This window comes from Rousettus aegyptiacus, unplaced genomic scaffold, assembly GCF_014176215.1.
Source record: "Rousettus aegyptiacus isolate mRouAeg1 unplaced genomic scaffold, mRouAeg1.p scaffold_m13_p_3, whole genome shotgun sequence".
In the NCBI taxonomy this organism is placed as follows: domain Eukaryota; kingdom Metazoa; phylum Chordata; class Mammalia; order Chiroptera; family Pteropodidae; genus Rousettus; species Rousettus aegyptiacus.
The window spans coordinates 104,659,785-104,674,639 of NW_023416306.1; the positions used below are offsets into that span (position 1 = coordinate 104,659,785).

A 14,855-nucleotide genomic window follows, 5' to 3' on the forward strand; every position below is an offset into this window, starting at 1 on the left:
ACTGGTGGTTGATTGCGCTATTCTCCATGGGCAACTCATTCAGATTTAACTGGGAACCTCTAAAGACAATATCCTAATCCAAAAGCACGGGCTTCAGAGTGGAAATTTCAGACATCGAGGCATAGAACCAGGAGAAAGGCTTAGAGTAATGCTCCTAAGCCCTCTCTTTCCTCGTGGTACAGCTGGTTCATGCAAAGCTCAGTCTATTCGGGGGGCCCTTCCCTATGTGTCACATACAGGTTCTTCACTATGAAACCTCTAGAAAGTTCCCTTATGATGTTTGCTCTCTTCCTTCCAGGAGACCGAAATGAACATTCTCTTTTCAAACTGCCCATAATCATCAAATCACTTGACTTTTATTGCAAAGAAAGAATAATTACTCCAGAATCCAGTGACCATGCTTTTTGGGTATCTCAAAAGGAATTTCATAATTCAGAATTAATTAGGCAGTGAGAGAGAACAGGAGGCATATTTTAGTGTATTAAATTCATGCCAAGTTCAAACTCATTCCATTTCTGTTGCCCAGTGTGAATAATTATGCCATTAATCCAAGGCAGGAGGAGAGCTATTGTGACGGCAACACATTTCTAAGCAAATAAAGAAAAATGTCACATCCCTTCAACTAATGTTCTGAATAGAGCTACATAATAATAATACTTTTATTTATTTATAGGACATAAATTTCCTAGAGCTCAATAAACTACAGGATAAGCAAAATGCTAGTTAAAGGGGAAAAGCAGAACTTTTCCAGCTGTTTCTGAAACAAAACATTCTGCAAGAGAAAAAAACAAGAAGATAAGCTGAAATTTTAAGGAGCGCTTGCAAAAGGGCAAAAAGGAAGAGGTGATGATGTGGCTTTTTTATTCCTCCTTCCGCCTCTGTAGCACACTCTCCCCACTGTAACTCAGAGGGAGAAAGTCTCATGTACATTTAATCAGCCCTGACTGTGACCCTTGACGCCAACCATCCTTTGCTAACAAGATGAAACATGACAGCCTATCCCCTTCCCCATTTCCAGATGTCCTTCTAATTCATGTATAGTTTACAGAGCATAGAATTTTTGAAGGATCAGTGTGGTCTCCATACCTTTTTAGGATGGATCAGAAATGCACAGAGTGGCCCATGTGGCTCCACAATGTTGAAAAGGAGAGTGGGGAGACAGAGGCCGACACTATGGGAGGGCAGTTCCACATTTCCTCTTGAACCAGAAGGAAGGAGGCCAAGACCCACTGCAGACAGTGCCCCTGGGTGCCAGCTGTCACAGAGGCAGTGAAGGGCAGTCCGCACTGTCTCAACACTGGCCCTTCTCAGTGCTGTGGAGCTGCTCTGGCCTCCACATAGCCCTGCCCATTCCTGCTGGCAGAGCAGAAAGGAGCCACAAACACAGAGAAGATGAGCTGGGAGATAGGGCAGGACCTTGTCCTTGATGGCCCCCAAACCTAGCACAGTGTCCAGAATGCAACAAGAATTCCATCGGTGTTGCATTGAGAGAAATAAAATGCTCCAGATATGCCTCTCATCCATTTCTTTTTGACTTGGTAGAGGAAAACTGTTCCTCTACTCACATTTCTAACATCAAATGTGTGATGCGTTTTTTTCACACCAAACAATTTTCCAGTTCTCTGCAGATATCAGTAGGTGTCCTACCATTTAACTCATTCTGACACTGTCGGCCCAGAGTTAGTGAGACCCCACAGGTTAAGGGCTCGGTCCCACAAGACTGCCCTCCACTTTAGACTCCAGTAGCAGGTAGTTTGTAACCAGGTTACCTACACTTCTGTCTGATTTGGCTACAGATCAGGCGTTCCTATGATCCCTTCCACAGGTTTCATAATTTGCTATGAAAGCTCACAGAACCCAAGGAAACACTTTACTGGAAAGGATAATTATAAAGGAAATAGATGAACAGCCAGATGAAGAAGTAAATAGGGTGAAGTCTGGGAGGGTCCCAGAGCATAGGAGTTTCTGTCTCTGTGGTGTTTGGGGTGTCCTGCCCTCCCGGTACGTGGATCCATTTACCAATCTGGAAGCTTTCCAAACACTGTCACTTGAAGTTATTATGAAGGTTCCATTAACAGGCATGATTGATTAATCACTGGCCACTGGCGATTAACTCAATCTCTTCTCCCCTCCCTGGAGGTCACGGAGGAACTGAACGTTTACTGAGTCCTGATCATCTGTTGGTTCCTCCGGCAACCAGCCCCCATCGTGAAGCTACCTAGGGACTCCCAGACACTAGTTACCTTTTGTTATGAATAACAAAAGATGTTCCTATCACTCAGGAAGTTTCAAAGATTTTAGAAACTTTGTACCTAGAACCAGGAATGAAGACCATATACCTATATTTCTTATTATTACATAATATCGCACTTAGAGAAGTCACTTTACTTCATTGGGCTTCAGTTTTACTATGTATAAAGTGGTAATAATATTTTGTAATGCAAATGAATTATTCGAATTGCTACTTTTGTATGCCAGAAGATTTAGAATGTTAATAATTTCACATTCTTCAAACTAATAATTAATTAATTTCCTCATCATCATTGAGCAGCTACTATGTGCTTAGAGCTGAGAATTTGGTTCGGTGAGGAAGAAAACGAAGTCTCTGACCATGAATCTTATATTGCAGTCAGGGCAAGGTAGATGAAAAACACACAGAGAAAGACGACATCTACTATCAGTTGGTAAATGCTAACAATAAAAATGAGTCAGAATAACGGAATAAGGAGTGTGGAGGTGGCTATATTTGACCAGGCTGTTGGGAACGTCTCCTTTGAGGTGACATTTAAGTAGAGACCTGAAGTAAGTAAAGGAGAGAAGATCTGAACACGGAACACTCCAAAAACAGGAAAGAGCAGGGCAAAGGCCTGAGGACCTGCAGGGAGGCCAATATAGCTGGAAAAGAGTGAGAGATGGGGAGAACGGAGGAGGATAAGGTCGGAGAGTCGGCCATGAGAAGGACTTTTGAGTTTAGTTCTAAATGAGATGGGAAGTCACTGGAGAGTTTTGAACAGAGGCGTGACATGATCTGACTTGGATTTCTACAAGATGGCTCTGGTTAGTTGAGAAGGAGATGGAGGTGGGAGAAGGAGACAGACCGCTTAGAATGTCACTGCTGTTATCGGGGGAGAGACAATGGCAGAGTGGACTGAAATAGCAGCTGCGTCCATGATAGGAAGTGGCCATGTTTGGAATATGTTTTGAAGGCGGACCTAATAGGAATTGCCAGTAAATCGGAAGTAAGATGTGGGGAAGAGGGGTCAAGAATGCTGCTTAGGCTTTGGGCCTGTGCAAGAAAGAGGATGGTGATGCCGAAGGGGGAAGAGCAGACGGAAGAAGAGGTTCGGGAGGGGGAAGATAAATTGAAAGTCCTGTTTTTCACACAGTGTTTATTGGACATGTGTGGAGAGTTTGGACAGGCCATCTGGAGCTTCGAGGAAAGGTCAGGGCTAGAGAGAGCTATCTCCAGCTGTTTTGGACCAAAAGGAGATAAAATGCGTGCATACACATGGGGCCTTCTCAAGTGTTGTGTGAACATAAGGAATACATGACTATATGTTTTCTCTCAGTTGCTATATCATATGTGCTTATTAACATTTTAGTAAATAAAACTCATTTCTCATCTTCTAATTGATCTTCTATTAATAAATTGGATAATCTAAGTTTTAAAATTATACAGTTCTTTTAAAACTCAGTAAAACTATTATCATCTTTAAATTTTAAAAAAATGTCTTCTACTAATAAGTTTGTTTTTCCTGAATCGCTCCCTCATGTGGAGAAAAAAAAAAAAAAGAATGCTCTGGACTGCCTGGGCTGGACAGCAACATAACTCAGTCTGGACACAAGAAGATGCCATACAGACCGTCAGTCCCTGCAGGAGCTAAAAGAGTGACAGTTTACAGAGTTCCCAGATCCTTTGCTTTCCTTTTCTCCCCTAATTCATAAATCTGGGCCCCTGGGACCATGAATCAAAAAAGGCAGCCCTCAGGTCACCAGCATGGGACCACTTCAGTCAAGGTATAATAGAGCCAGACAGGGCTTTTCTAGGGGGAGCCCCTGGCCAGCACAATACACATGAGAGGGGAAAAGGGGAAGTAAAGAGAATGGGCGCATACGAGAGAAAAAGAAGGAAAAACAAGAAAGCAAGACAAAATGAAGGAAACCAAGAAGTACCTCTTGTGAGAAGTGGGAGAATTCCAGAAATTCAGGGCCTGAAGGGACCTCAGAGCCCATCTTGTTGAACCTTCTATTCCCCAGATAAAGGGACTGGGATGGCTTCTTCCTTCTTCCTTTTTCCTGATAGAAATCAGATGTCATGCAGCTATCTTGTTACAAGGAAGCCATAAGCATAAGGATAAAAAATCAACACGGTGCAGACAGATGTTGTTACACTTATGAGTAGCATTGTGCAGACTTTGCAACAACCTTCCACCGCTCACCTCCAGACTGCTTGTCATGTGGGAAACATAAACCGTTTTTGTCTGCACCACTATAAGGCAGGTTTCTCTTACTCGAATGCCAAATATTGCTAAATGTTATAGCTTGGAACATTCAACATTTTAAAGATGATAATTCTCCCCAAATTAATTCATAGATTCAAGCAGACAGCTGTAGCAATCTTGATGTGGCTGATAAACATTGCTGCTCTTTGTGGGGCTGTGTGCAATGTGAAACAGGAAGCTGCCACATCCGGTTCTGGGCTCTCTTAGGTTTTTTCTGAGACCAACCTAGACACCTAGAGGCTGTTTGCTTTACTCACTGAATTTGTCCCTTTCCTTCCACCCTTGTCATTCCATAAGCTCCCTTTGCATTTATTTATGCTACAAGGACACCCTCAGCAGCAGCCTCTCCCCCAGTTCCCCTCCTCCTTTGTTTTCTCCCCCCACATTCATACTCTGATTTGGCATAGAGCAGGATGCTGAGAGGGCTTCATTAGAGCTGGTTCAAACTCAGGGTCAAAAACCCACTCTCAGGGTGCTTAGAGTGGGGAGCAGTGGGAATGGGGGTGGAGGGGAACAATAGTTTCCTCCACTTGCCTCAAAATGAGAAAAGAGGCTGTTTTTTTAGAAACGACCTCTAGATTCTGGTTACTATGGGGGGCTTCTGAAAAGTGATTCAGCAGGTGGCCTCCTCCCCCACTGACTCCCGTGACCACAAGGACCACACAGAGGTGAGCAATCCTTTCCAGGCACCCACAGCCTTGTAGTCGGGCCCTGCCTTCGGGCTCTGGTCTATGAGTTATCTATATTTTGCTTCTAACATACAACCTTTACTTTCCAAATACCTCACTCACATCCTTTTCCTTCCTCTCCTGCCACATAGTTTTCTAGAAGTCCCTATAACGGAGTGCCTCACAAGTACTCACAAAGAAGCCCTCCACCAATCCATGGAGTTCCAAGTATCCTCTCTGGCACTGACTTCCTCTGTCCCGCCAAGCTTGACACAACTTGAGAAGCTATATCAAGTCACCACAGCACTATCTGTTGTACCACCACTGAGCCACCACTTACGTCCCATGACTGAAGAAGCATCAAGATCAAAATGATGCTATGTTTTCTTTGAAGTTCTAGAGCCCCCAACCCCACTGTCGCATGCCTCAGTGATGTTCGACATCTTTTCCCCCTTTCCTTGGCAGAGGACTGACATTCCAGCGGGCGAAGCAATTCTGCTTGTGCCTCGGTGTCACTCAGAAAGTGTTAGGGAAAAGGATGCTTTCATTTTCTGCTCATGACCTCTCTCTTCCACAAGTTGAACTGGGACGGAGACCCTGTGCTGCAGCCCTGTCCTCTCTCTCCTTGCAATCGCCCTTCTCCTTTGGTCCGAGGCTGATGCTCCACTTTGAAGCTTTCAGTAAAAGGGATGGCTTTAGGCCCTCTTCTGGTTTCTAGAGAAGGAAGACGCCTTGGGGTCCTGGCCAAAGCATATAGAAGCTTGTTTGGCTCCTAGCCTCCATTAAATGGAATTTGAATCTTACTTTCTCACACATTCAGCTGCTTCCACTTTCATTTCTCCTCTGCACCTTCAATCTCCATTCCACAATTACAGGAGCAGTTATCGAGCACCATCACTGTCACACAGTACCAAGTTTGGGCATAATCAGGAAACATCAGTCATGAATGAGGGCAAAATTGTAAGCATAAAATTGTTTATAGCAGATGTGTTAAAAAAAAATAGTGAAAAGGTACAAATAATTTAACTGTCCCAAAATAAGTCATTGGTTGAATAAAAAATACAAGTATTGATATAAAATTAAGCCAGGATGAAAGTTAGTATCCAAGAACACATTACCATAAACTTTATTATTATTCTAAAGTGAGCTATAAATTTGATTCTTCTTAATATCACACAATAACTGAGTAGACATGGGCAGTTAAGGAGAGAGAGCAGTCAAGGTTTACTGCAAATTTTTCATTTGGATAATTAACTGTGTCAAATATAATGCCCTTAACCAAGACAAAAGTTTCACCAGAGCACGGATTAATTTTTTAAATCTATTTATACCTTCCCACTCAAAAAGAGTACAAGTAAACAAGTATAGAAGCAACTTCTGGGAACTCAACTAAGTGACTGTCATACATACCTGAGATCCAAGTTTAGATCTCGATAAAAAAATGTCAGGGATTTTATTAAAAAATGAGCAAATGAATTCAATAAATATTATTCCAAAGACATACAAATGGCAAACAAGCACTTGAAAAGATGTTTGACCATCATTAGTCATTTGCATTAGGGAAATGCAAAAAAAAACAAACAAACGAACAAACAAAGAGACAAAACCATGAGACAATCACTTCACACTCAGAGGGGTGAGCAGAATTTTAAAAAAAGACAGAGAGAGAAAATAAGTGTTGGCAAGGATGTGAAAAAATTAGAGTGCCCCTACGTTGCTATGAGAGTGTAAAATGTACAACAAAAATGTAAAACAGTGCAGCCATTGGAGAAAAGTTTGGCGGTTGCTCAGCAAGTTAAACATAAAATTACCATACGACCCAGCGATTCCACTCCTAATGGAATTCTATACTTAAGTATATTCCATAATAAAAATAAGTACTCAAATACTTGTACATGAGCATTCATAACAGCACTATACACAATAGCTAAAAAGTGGAAACGACCCAAATGTCTTTCAACTGATGGATGGATAAATAAAATGTGGTATATCAAGACAACGCAATTTAGCTATAAAAAGGAATGAAGTACTGATGCTACATCATGGAAGAACCTAAAAACATTCCAGGTTAAGGAATCCATGCACAAAATGTCAAATATTGCATGATTCTGCTCACATTAAACATCCAGAATTGGCAAATTCATAGAGATAGAAAGTCAACTGTGTTTTCAGGAGCTGGGCTGGAGAGGAAGATGAGATGGGTGATTGTTTAATGAGTATGAGCTTTCCTTTTGAGATGATGAAAATTTATTGGCACCAGATAGAAACGATGGTTGCACACAACACAGTGCATGTACTAAATGCCATTGAATCATACACTTTAAAATGGTTAATGGTTAATTTTTATGTTATGTGGATTTTGCCTCAATAAAAAATAAAGTCAGAGACTTTCAGAATCACTTAGGAGTGGTCCGTGAAAGTTAAATTTGAGAATACTGGGGCTTTTAAGAAGGGCATTTGGAAAGGAAATGAAAATAATTAGTTCCATTTTGGACCATTGAGTTTGACTTGTCCATGGGGCATCCAGGTGAAGGTGCTAGAAGTCAATTAGGACTACCAGCCTAGAACTGGGGAGAGAAGTGTGGACTGGAGCTCTCAATGTGAGGGTCATTGGGCTGGAGGTAGAAGTTTAATCTGTAGGTGTGGGTTCCCCCTCAGCACTCCTAGCACAAATGGAATGGAATAGAGGCCCCAGTGGAAGAAAGCCCCTCGTGGGCCCTGGACAATTCTTCCTTGAAAAGTTTCCTCGTCAGTGGGCTTTATATTCATTCATTGTTTAATGAAGGTGGAGTGTGGCATGTAAGTGTTCACCTTGAGGAAAAAGCCTTTGTTCTGATGTGGTTAAGTTTATCATATTACAGAAACAATCGACCACAGGCACCACCTTCTCTCTATCACATTGTGTGTAATGAAGGGTCCCCTTCCGCCTTTCCCAGCATTAGATCCCAGGTGTTAGTGGTGAGCTTATCGGAGAGCCCACTGATGTGTCACTTGAAGAGACGTAATGTGTGGCTGGCAAAGCCAGGTCATATCTTTTTCCAGATTTTTCTGGCGTTTAAATTGGAACATATTTCAGGACACATATCATGTTTAAGACAGAATTTTATTTTTTTATTTTTTTGTTATTTTTATTTTTTAGGCAAGGCAACCCTTGGTTGACCTCACAGATTGCAAGGACCTTGTCAGCTTACAATCCCTTATTTTTTTTATTTTTTATGCCTATAGCACCTGGTATTCCTAGGTGGTCTCCCATCCAAGTACTAACCAGGCCTGATGCTGCTTAGCTTCTGAGATCAGACAAGATCGGGCTTGTTCAGGGAAGCATGGCCATAGACAAGACAGCATTTTAAAAAGAAAATATGATAAACTCGATAACTGTTTAATATAGATGAGGGGAGTGTGGGTATTTATTGTGCTATTTTTTCCATGTTTAACATGTTGAAAATTTTTAATACTTTCTTAAGACTCTAACATTATAACAATTCAGATTTCACACAAATTTAATAAGCATAAGTTTTGTTCTAACCACTAAGCTATGAAGTTTCACACAGGACTAGTTCCTGCATGATGGACTATTTTAGTGAGATTTCCTATCCCAAATAAACATCCTGAGCCATAGATTTCAAGAAATAATGAGGTGGAGTAAGAAGGTGGGTCAAAAAAAGTGAAAGTGAGAGCTCACATAGATAAGATTTGAAATAGACGATTTCAAAGTTTATCCCTACCACAAAGGGATAAACTTAACTTTTTCGTACCTTTCAGAATAACATCTTTGAGATATTCATTCACACAGTTACATCTTCATGTAGAAAGGAGTTGATTTCCCCACCTACCAGGAGAACTTCCCAGAGCAGCCTGCTCTCTGCTTGTCTACTCTCTGCCTTGTACCCCGCTGGGGCAAACTGATCTGTTGGAGCCTGGGTCTGAGTCAGCTCCACGTGGACTTCCTGACATTGCCTCTGAAGTGCTGGGACAAGGCTACGTCATCACCGTGGGCTGTGGTGGCCAGAAGCCTGAGCAGGTCAATCCTTCTTATGGTCCCTGGTGAGTGCAGATTGTTTTTTCCACTTAGGCAAACATATTAGTATTTTCCTTTATGGTTTGTGCTTTGTGTGTCTGATTAAGGAAACTTTTCTATCCTAAAATTTTATATTTTCTTCTAAACTTGTAAAAATTTGTTTCTTACACTCAGGTCTCTAACAAACTTTAATTTCTATTTGGTGATGATGTAAATTAGGAATGTAATTCAATTTTTCCCCACATGAATAACCAATTGTCCAGCATCATTGATCAGAGTCCATCTCTTCTCTGCTCATTTTTTATGTCCCTATTACTTATGGAGTCTAAATGTGAGGAGGTCTATTTCTGAACTTTCTACTCTCTTCCACTGGTCTTTTCTTTAAACCCCTATATGAATATTGTATTGTTTTAATAACTATAGCCTTGTAACAAATACATTGACATTTGGTAGCATAAGCACCCATCTTATTCTTCTCTAATTTTTCTTGAGTATTCTAGGCCTTTTATTTTCCTATTTAAATTTTAAAAACAACTTAAGTTGCTTGAAAAACTCTATTGGTTTTTTGATGAGAATGGTATTGCACCTGTGAGTTAATTTGGGGAGAATTGACATCTTCAGGAATATTAAATCTTCATATCTGAGGACAAAATACATTTCAACATTTTTCTTTTCTTTTATTAAAAAAAGTTATCCATAAAAGCTACATGCACCTATAATTTATTCCATAGATACCTTAGAGACTTCATTCCTATTGTAAAGAAAATTTTTTCTAAAAAATATATTTTTTAATAGGATGTTGTAAGTGTCTAGAGCCCAATCAAGTTTTCTATATTCGTCTTGTACCCAGCAACACTGCTGAACTCTCTTATTAGTTTGTAGATTCTATTAGATCATCCAATCATTTTTTAATAATAGGTAATACATTGACATAAAGCATGCCTCAGCCCTCAAAATTATCAATTTACATGTATAAAGTTTAAAAGCTCCAGAATTCGAAATATATAACTTCTCTTATTTTCTATAAATGGATGTAATTCTGACTTGAGCCTGTTATGCATTCGAGCTGGCAGGGAATTTAATGTTAGTTAGCCATTTTGGGGTTAACTTCACACTAGGATCACATCATGGTTCCAGGGTCTGGAACACGGCCAAAGCTTGGGGGCTTGGGAGACCTTTTTGGTCACATGTCATTGGTACAGACAGTTTACTGCTGGCACATTCGTTTTCTTTGTGAGTCTCCTCCCATCCCACAGCTCTTGGCAGTATTCATGCCCATTAGGTGACTGCCTCTGGATGGTGTCATGGGAGGGTGAACCCAACAGAGTGCTTCACTGAAGCATCAACAGCTATTCCAAGGGCAGAAAATGCAGACCGGAAATAAGACACAGTGATGGAGAGAGCAGACTAGTAAAAGGGAATCATCTTTCAGCCCTTCCTCACAAATAAAACCCCTTCTCCAGGCACGAGAGGAAGGGGCAAAAGTCTAAAGAAAAGACCACCTTTTAAAAATGTCTTCCAGAAACCCTGCTCAGTGAGTCTCATGGGCTAGAATTGTGTCACATGTAAACCTCTACATGCAAAAGCATCTGTATAAGGGTGAGTATAGTTCTCTGGGTACATTGCCACTGTAAACGAAATTGGGGTTCTTTATTGAGGAAGAAGGGGAGATGAATATTGGGCAAGAAGCTAGTAATGTCAGCCACAAATAATAGGTTCCATTGAAAAATGTGAATACACAGTCTCACAGCCTTCTCCACAAGGAATCTATGGAGCTGCTTGGAGAGATCATAATAAAGCTCATCTAAAGTAGATGAGTATGAACTCTATGATAAAACAGAATGCCTCAGATTTGCAACCTGTATATAACGGGACTCTACTAGAGCTTGGAGCTAGAAGAGACATTTTAATGTGGTTGCTTTATCTCCGGGGAGGAGACTCATGCACCTCGTCCTGAGGTTGTACACAGGAAGAAATCTGCCCACCCCTCCCCACAAGTCCTCGGGTGATAGCAGCTGAACAGTTAGTGGAAAAAGCCACAAGCCTGTCATTTTGCTTCTTCACTGTAACGTCCTAAACATCTAGGGTCTTATGATGTCTCCCAGCCAGTAATAGGTAGTCTGCTCTAAAAAGACCAGGAGGGTTTTATTGGGTTAGGGGCATGGTCAGTGATCTCCTTGAACTATCTCCCTGGGCAGAGTGGGCTGTCAGCACATAAACAGCAGGAAGAAGATTCTCCCTCAGAACCTCAGGAAGTAGGTCCAAGCAGTGGCAAGGTGCCATGACCCACAGACCCCACGACTTCAGCACATTCTCCTTTCTTTCCCAATTTAACTCAGAAAGCTGCTCAGCGATATTCCAGACACAAGAAAATCACTTAAGACTACCTCCCTTCACCACCACCCTTAGGAAGTGCAGGAGATCCAACCTTGTTCCAAAAATCAAGATAGCTCTAAGGAGACCAGGGGATGGTCACCATGAGGGCGGTACAGAGAAGGTTCAGGGGGGCTTATAATTCATTAAGGATTCATGCAAAATATTAGGTTTTCCCAGATGGAACTTTGACTTGGATAAAGATTTTCTGTGTACTGGTTAAGTGTGCACACTCTACAGCCAGACAGCTGAAGTACGAATACTGGTTCCATCACTGCCTAAATACACAACCTTGAAAAATTTGCTTAACCTGGTTGTTTCTCAACTGTGAAACAGTAATAAACATACTGCGACCTCATGGGATTGTCATTGTCATGGAATTAAATGAATTCACATAAAGCACTTAAAAGAGAACGTGATGCAGACTAGGTTCTCAATCAATATTATCTTCTCATCATTCTCCCATTCATACTGTACAGGGCTCACAATAGCTCATCGCTCACATCTCATTGGGTTGCTGATCCCCACAAGGCTCGTCTAAGAAGAGAAGCTGGATGGGACCATAAGGCAGGAGGGAGATCTTGTTTGCTTCAGGAGGTAATAACTCTCAGTGGGCCAACCCATGTCTCGTCTTCACATGCTCTCACACAGTCTCATGCACAAGCTCACAGACACAGTCTCAGATTAAGTGTGAGAGAAAATGGAGAAAAGAAAAAGACACAGAAAAGATTCAGATGAGGCAGAGTAAGTTAATATAGGAGAAAAACAGAAAACAAAGAATGTCATTTTTCATTTCTTCTGGATCACATTCCAGGTGAGGTAGTGGTGGTCTTCTTTTTTCTCCTCCTTTCTCCATCTTGCTTTTCCCTAAAAAGATATCAAGTTTCCATCAGGTGGATTATCTCTGTATTTATTTTCTGTTGTTGTGTAACATATTCCTGCAAATTTGGCAGCTTAAAATAACTATGACCTCATAGTCCTGTAGGTCAGAAGTCTGGGCGGGCTCAATTGGGTTCTCTCCTCAGGGTCTCCGAAGACCAAAACCAAGGCGCCAGCCAGGCTGGCCTTTCATCTGGAACACCTGGAGAAGAATCAGTGGCCAAGCTTATTCAGGAAGTTGGCAGAACTCAGTTCCTGTCAGTTGTGGAACTGAGGGCTCCTTGCTGGCTATTATCGGGCCGGGGGTCATCTCTCATCTTTAGAGAACTGCCCTCATTCCTTGCCATGTGGTTCCCTTCATCCTTAAGCCAGAGATCGCATGTCAAATTTTCCTTCATGTTCAGGATTTTGATGACTTCACCTTCTACAACCGGCTCTGTTTTTGAAGGGTTCATGTGGTTAGGTTAGGCCCACGTGGATCATCTCCCTTTGCTGTGCACTCTAACATAATCACAGAAGTGATATCTCATTATATTCACAGATTCTAACCACACTGAAAGGGAAGGAGACTACATAAGGGTGAGGGTCACAGGGAGTCGCCTTAGGATTCTGCCTACCACAAATGCCATGAACTCCAAGAGTGACAAAGACAAAGCTTTTAAATGGAATGAGGAAGAAACATGAGGCAAAGAGACCTCAGGGTCACCTGAAGAGTTGAGTTTGGGATTTCTCCCTCCCGACACATTAGTCCTTCTCTGTATCAAGTTCAAAATCATGGACTCACTCAGAAAGCAACACTACTCCACTTAGAAGGCACGTTGGCCTTGATAGAATCAAGAACAGGCTCCTGAGCAGGAAGAACTCTGAACAGGCCAAGGGAAACGTAAGACAATGCCACCTGGTTCTGACCAGCGAGGTCATGATGGAGTGGCCCCAGCATCTAGGGATCATGAGGTATCAGCAGGAGGTCAGGATATTCAACAGACATGCAATGGATTAAGAAAAGGAATATTTTCTTCTTCGTGGGCTTCTCTAAGAAATTCGAGGACTGGCTCAGCCTCCAAAGAAAAGGAAAAGTATACACCAGCAGGAGGCAAAAAAGAGGGAGGAAGAGACTGAGCTAGTGGTCTGAGGCTTTTTCAATGAAGTGTTAAATTTAGACCTTAACCTCCAGTTACAGGGGATCAAGATAAGGGTCAGTTCTCTCTCACTAGAGAGCTAACTCAGACTCACCAGGACTTAGAGATTTGAGTGGGTCATAATGTAGATATCAGTCAACTTATGTATTTATTCTGATGATGTATATAACAGATTTCAATTAAGTGCCTTGTTCTATCTCAGCCTGCACTTTGTGATAATTTTCAGACAGAATGAAGGAAACAATTGTGACGAAGGAAGGAGAACAGCTGACAAGATCGGCCAGAGGCACTGGGCTTTCTAGGAAGGCTGTCCAGGGCAGGGGCTGCTGCTCCACGCACCACATGTTTGTCCCCAGAGATGGAGGGAGAGAACTGTGGCCCCAGCCTCTCCCTGCTCGTGGAGGTTCTGGTATCTCACTACTCCTTGCTATATTTTTCTTCTCCTGTTGTCTTTATCATCAGAAGCAAAGAACAGGAGAAAACCAAGAGCTTTGGTTCCCGGCCAGTACACTGGCTCAGGCTGAGACACTATAAAAGGAGTTTTTAAACAACCAGGGGAGTAGAAGTGAGTTGGTTTCTCTTCATTTTGTCTTTATTTTAAATTTTTAAGTGGTTTATTCTATACCAGCTCTCTGCGACATTTAAAAAATTAATTGTGTTTAAAAAAAAAAAAGAATTCCATTATTCGATACAAAACTGAGTTTCCAAAAGCATTAAAAAATAAAAACACATTCACTTCTCACCTCCAGCTCCTAGTCATCTTGTTCCCCTCCTTGGAAGAAACATATCGATGATAAATGTTTAAGATTTATCCATGTCGATGCAGGCAAGTGTAGTTCATTCATTTTAATGGGTGCATAATATTTCAGTGTATGCAAATAACACCATTTATTTATCCATTCTCAGGAATTTTAGGTTGTTTCCAATTTTTGCTCATAAAAAGGTCGAAAGCCTCTATGTTTCCATTTGCAGAAATTTCTCTAGGGTATATCCTTAAAGTGGAATGGCCACGTTATAGAGTACACGTGCCTTCACTTGTCTTTGGTATTGTCCAATTGTTTCACAAAATTGTTATTTCAATGAAAACTTTAGACAATTCTTAGTATTATAACGTTTATAATTTTTGTCAGTTCACTAAGTATAAAGTGGTAAATCCCAGTGGTTTTTATTACCACTTCCCTGACTACTGGTAAGGTTCATCATCTTTTCAAATATTTATTAGCTACCTGAGTTTGCTCTTCTTAGAACTGTCTGTCACATGCCTTGCACATTTACA

The 14,855-nt window shown here is 41.4% G+C and overlaps 1 pseudogene; it reads right to left on the minus strand.

The window, feature by feature from the left end:
- Positions 1-8,386: 8,386 nt before the first annotated feature.
- On the minus strand, positions 8,387-8,505 carry LOC118601445 (annotated as a pseudogene).
- Positions 8,506-14,855: the final 6,350 nt, after the last annotated feature.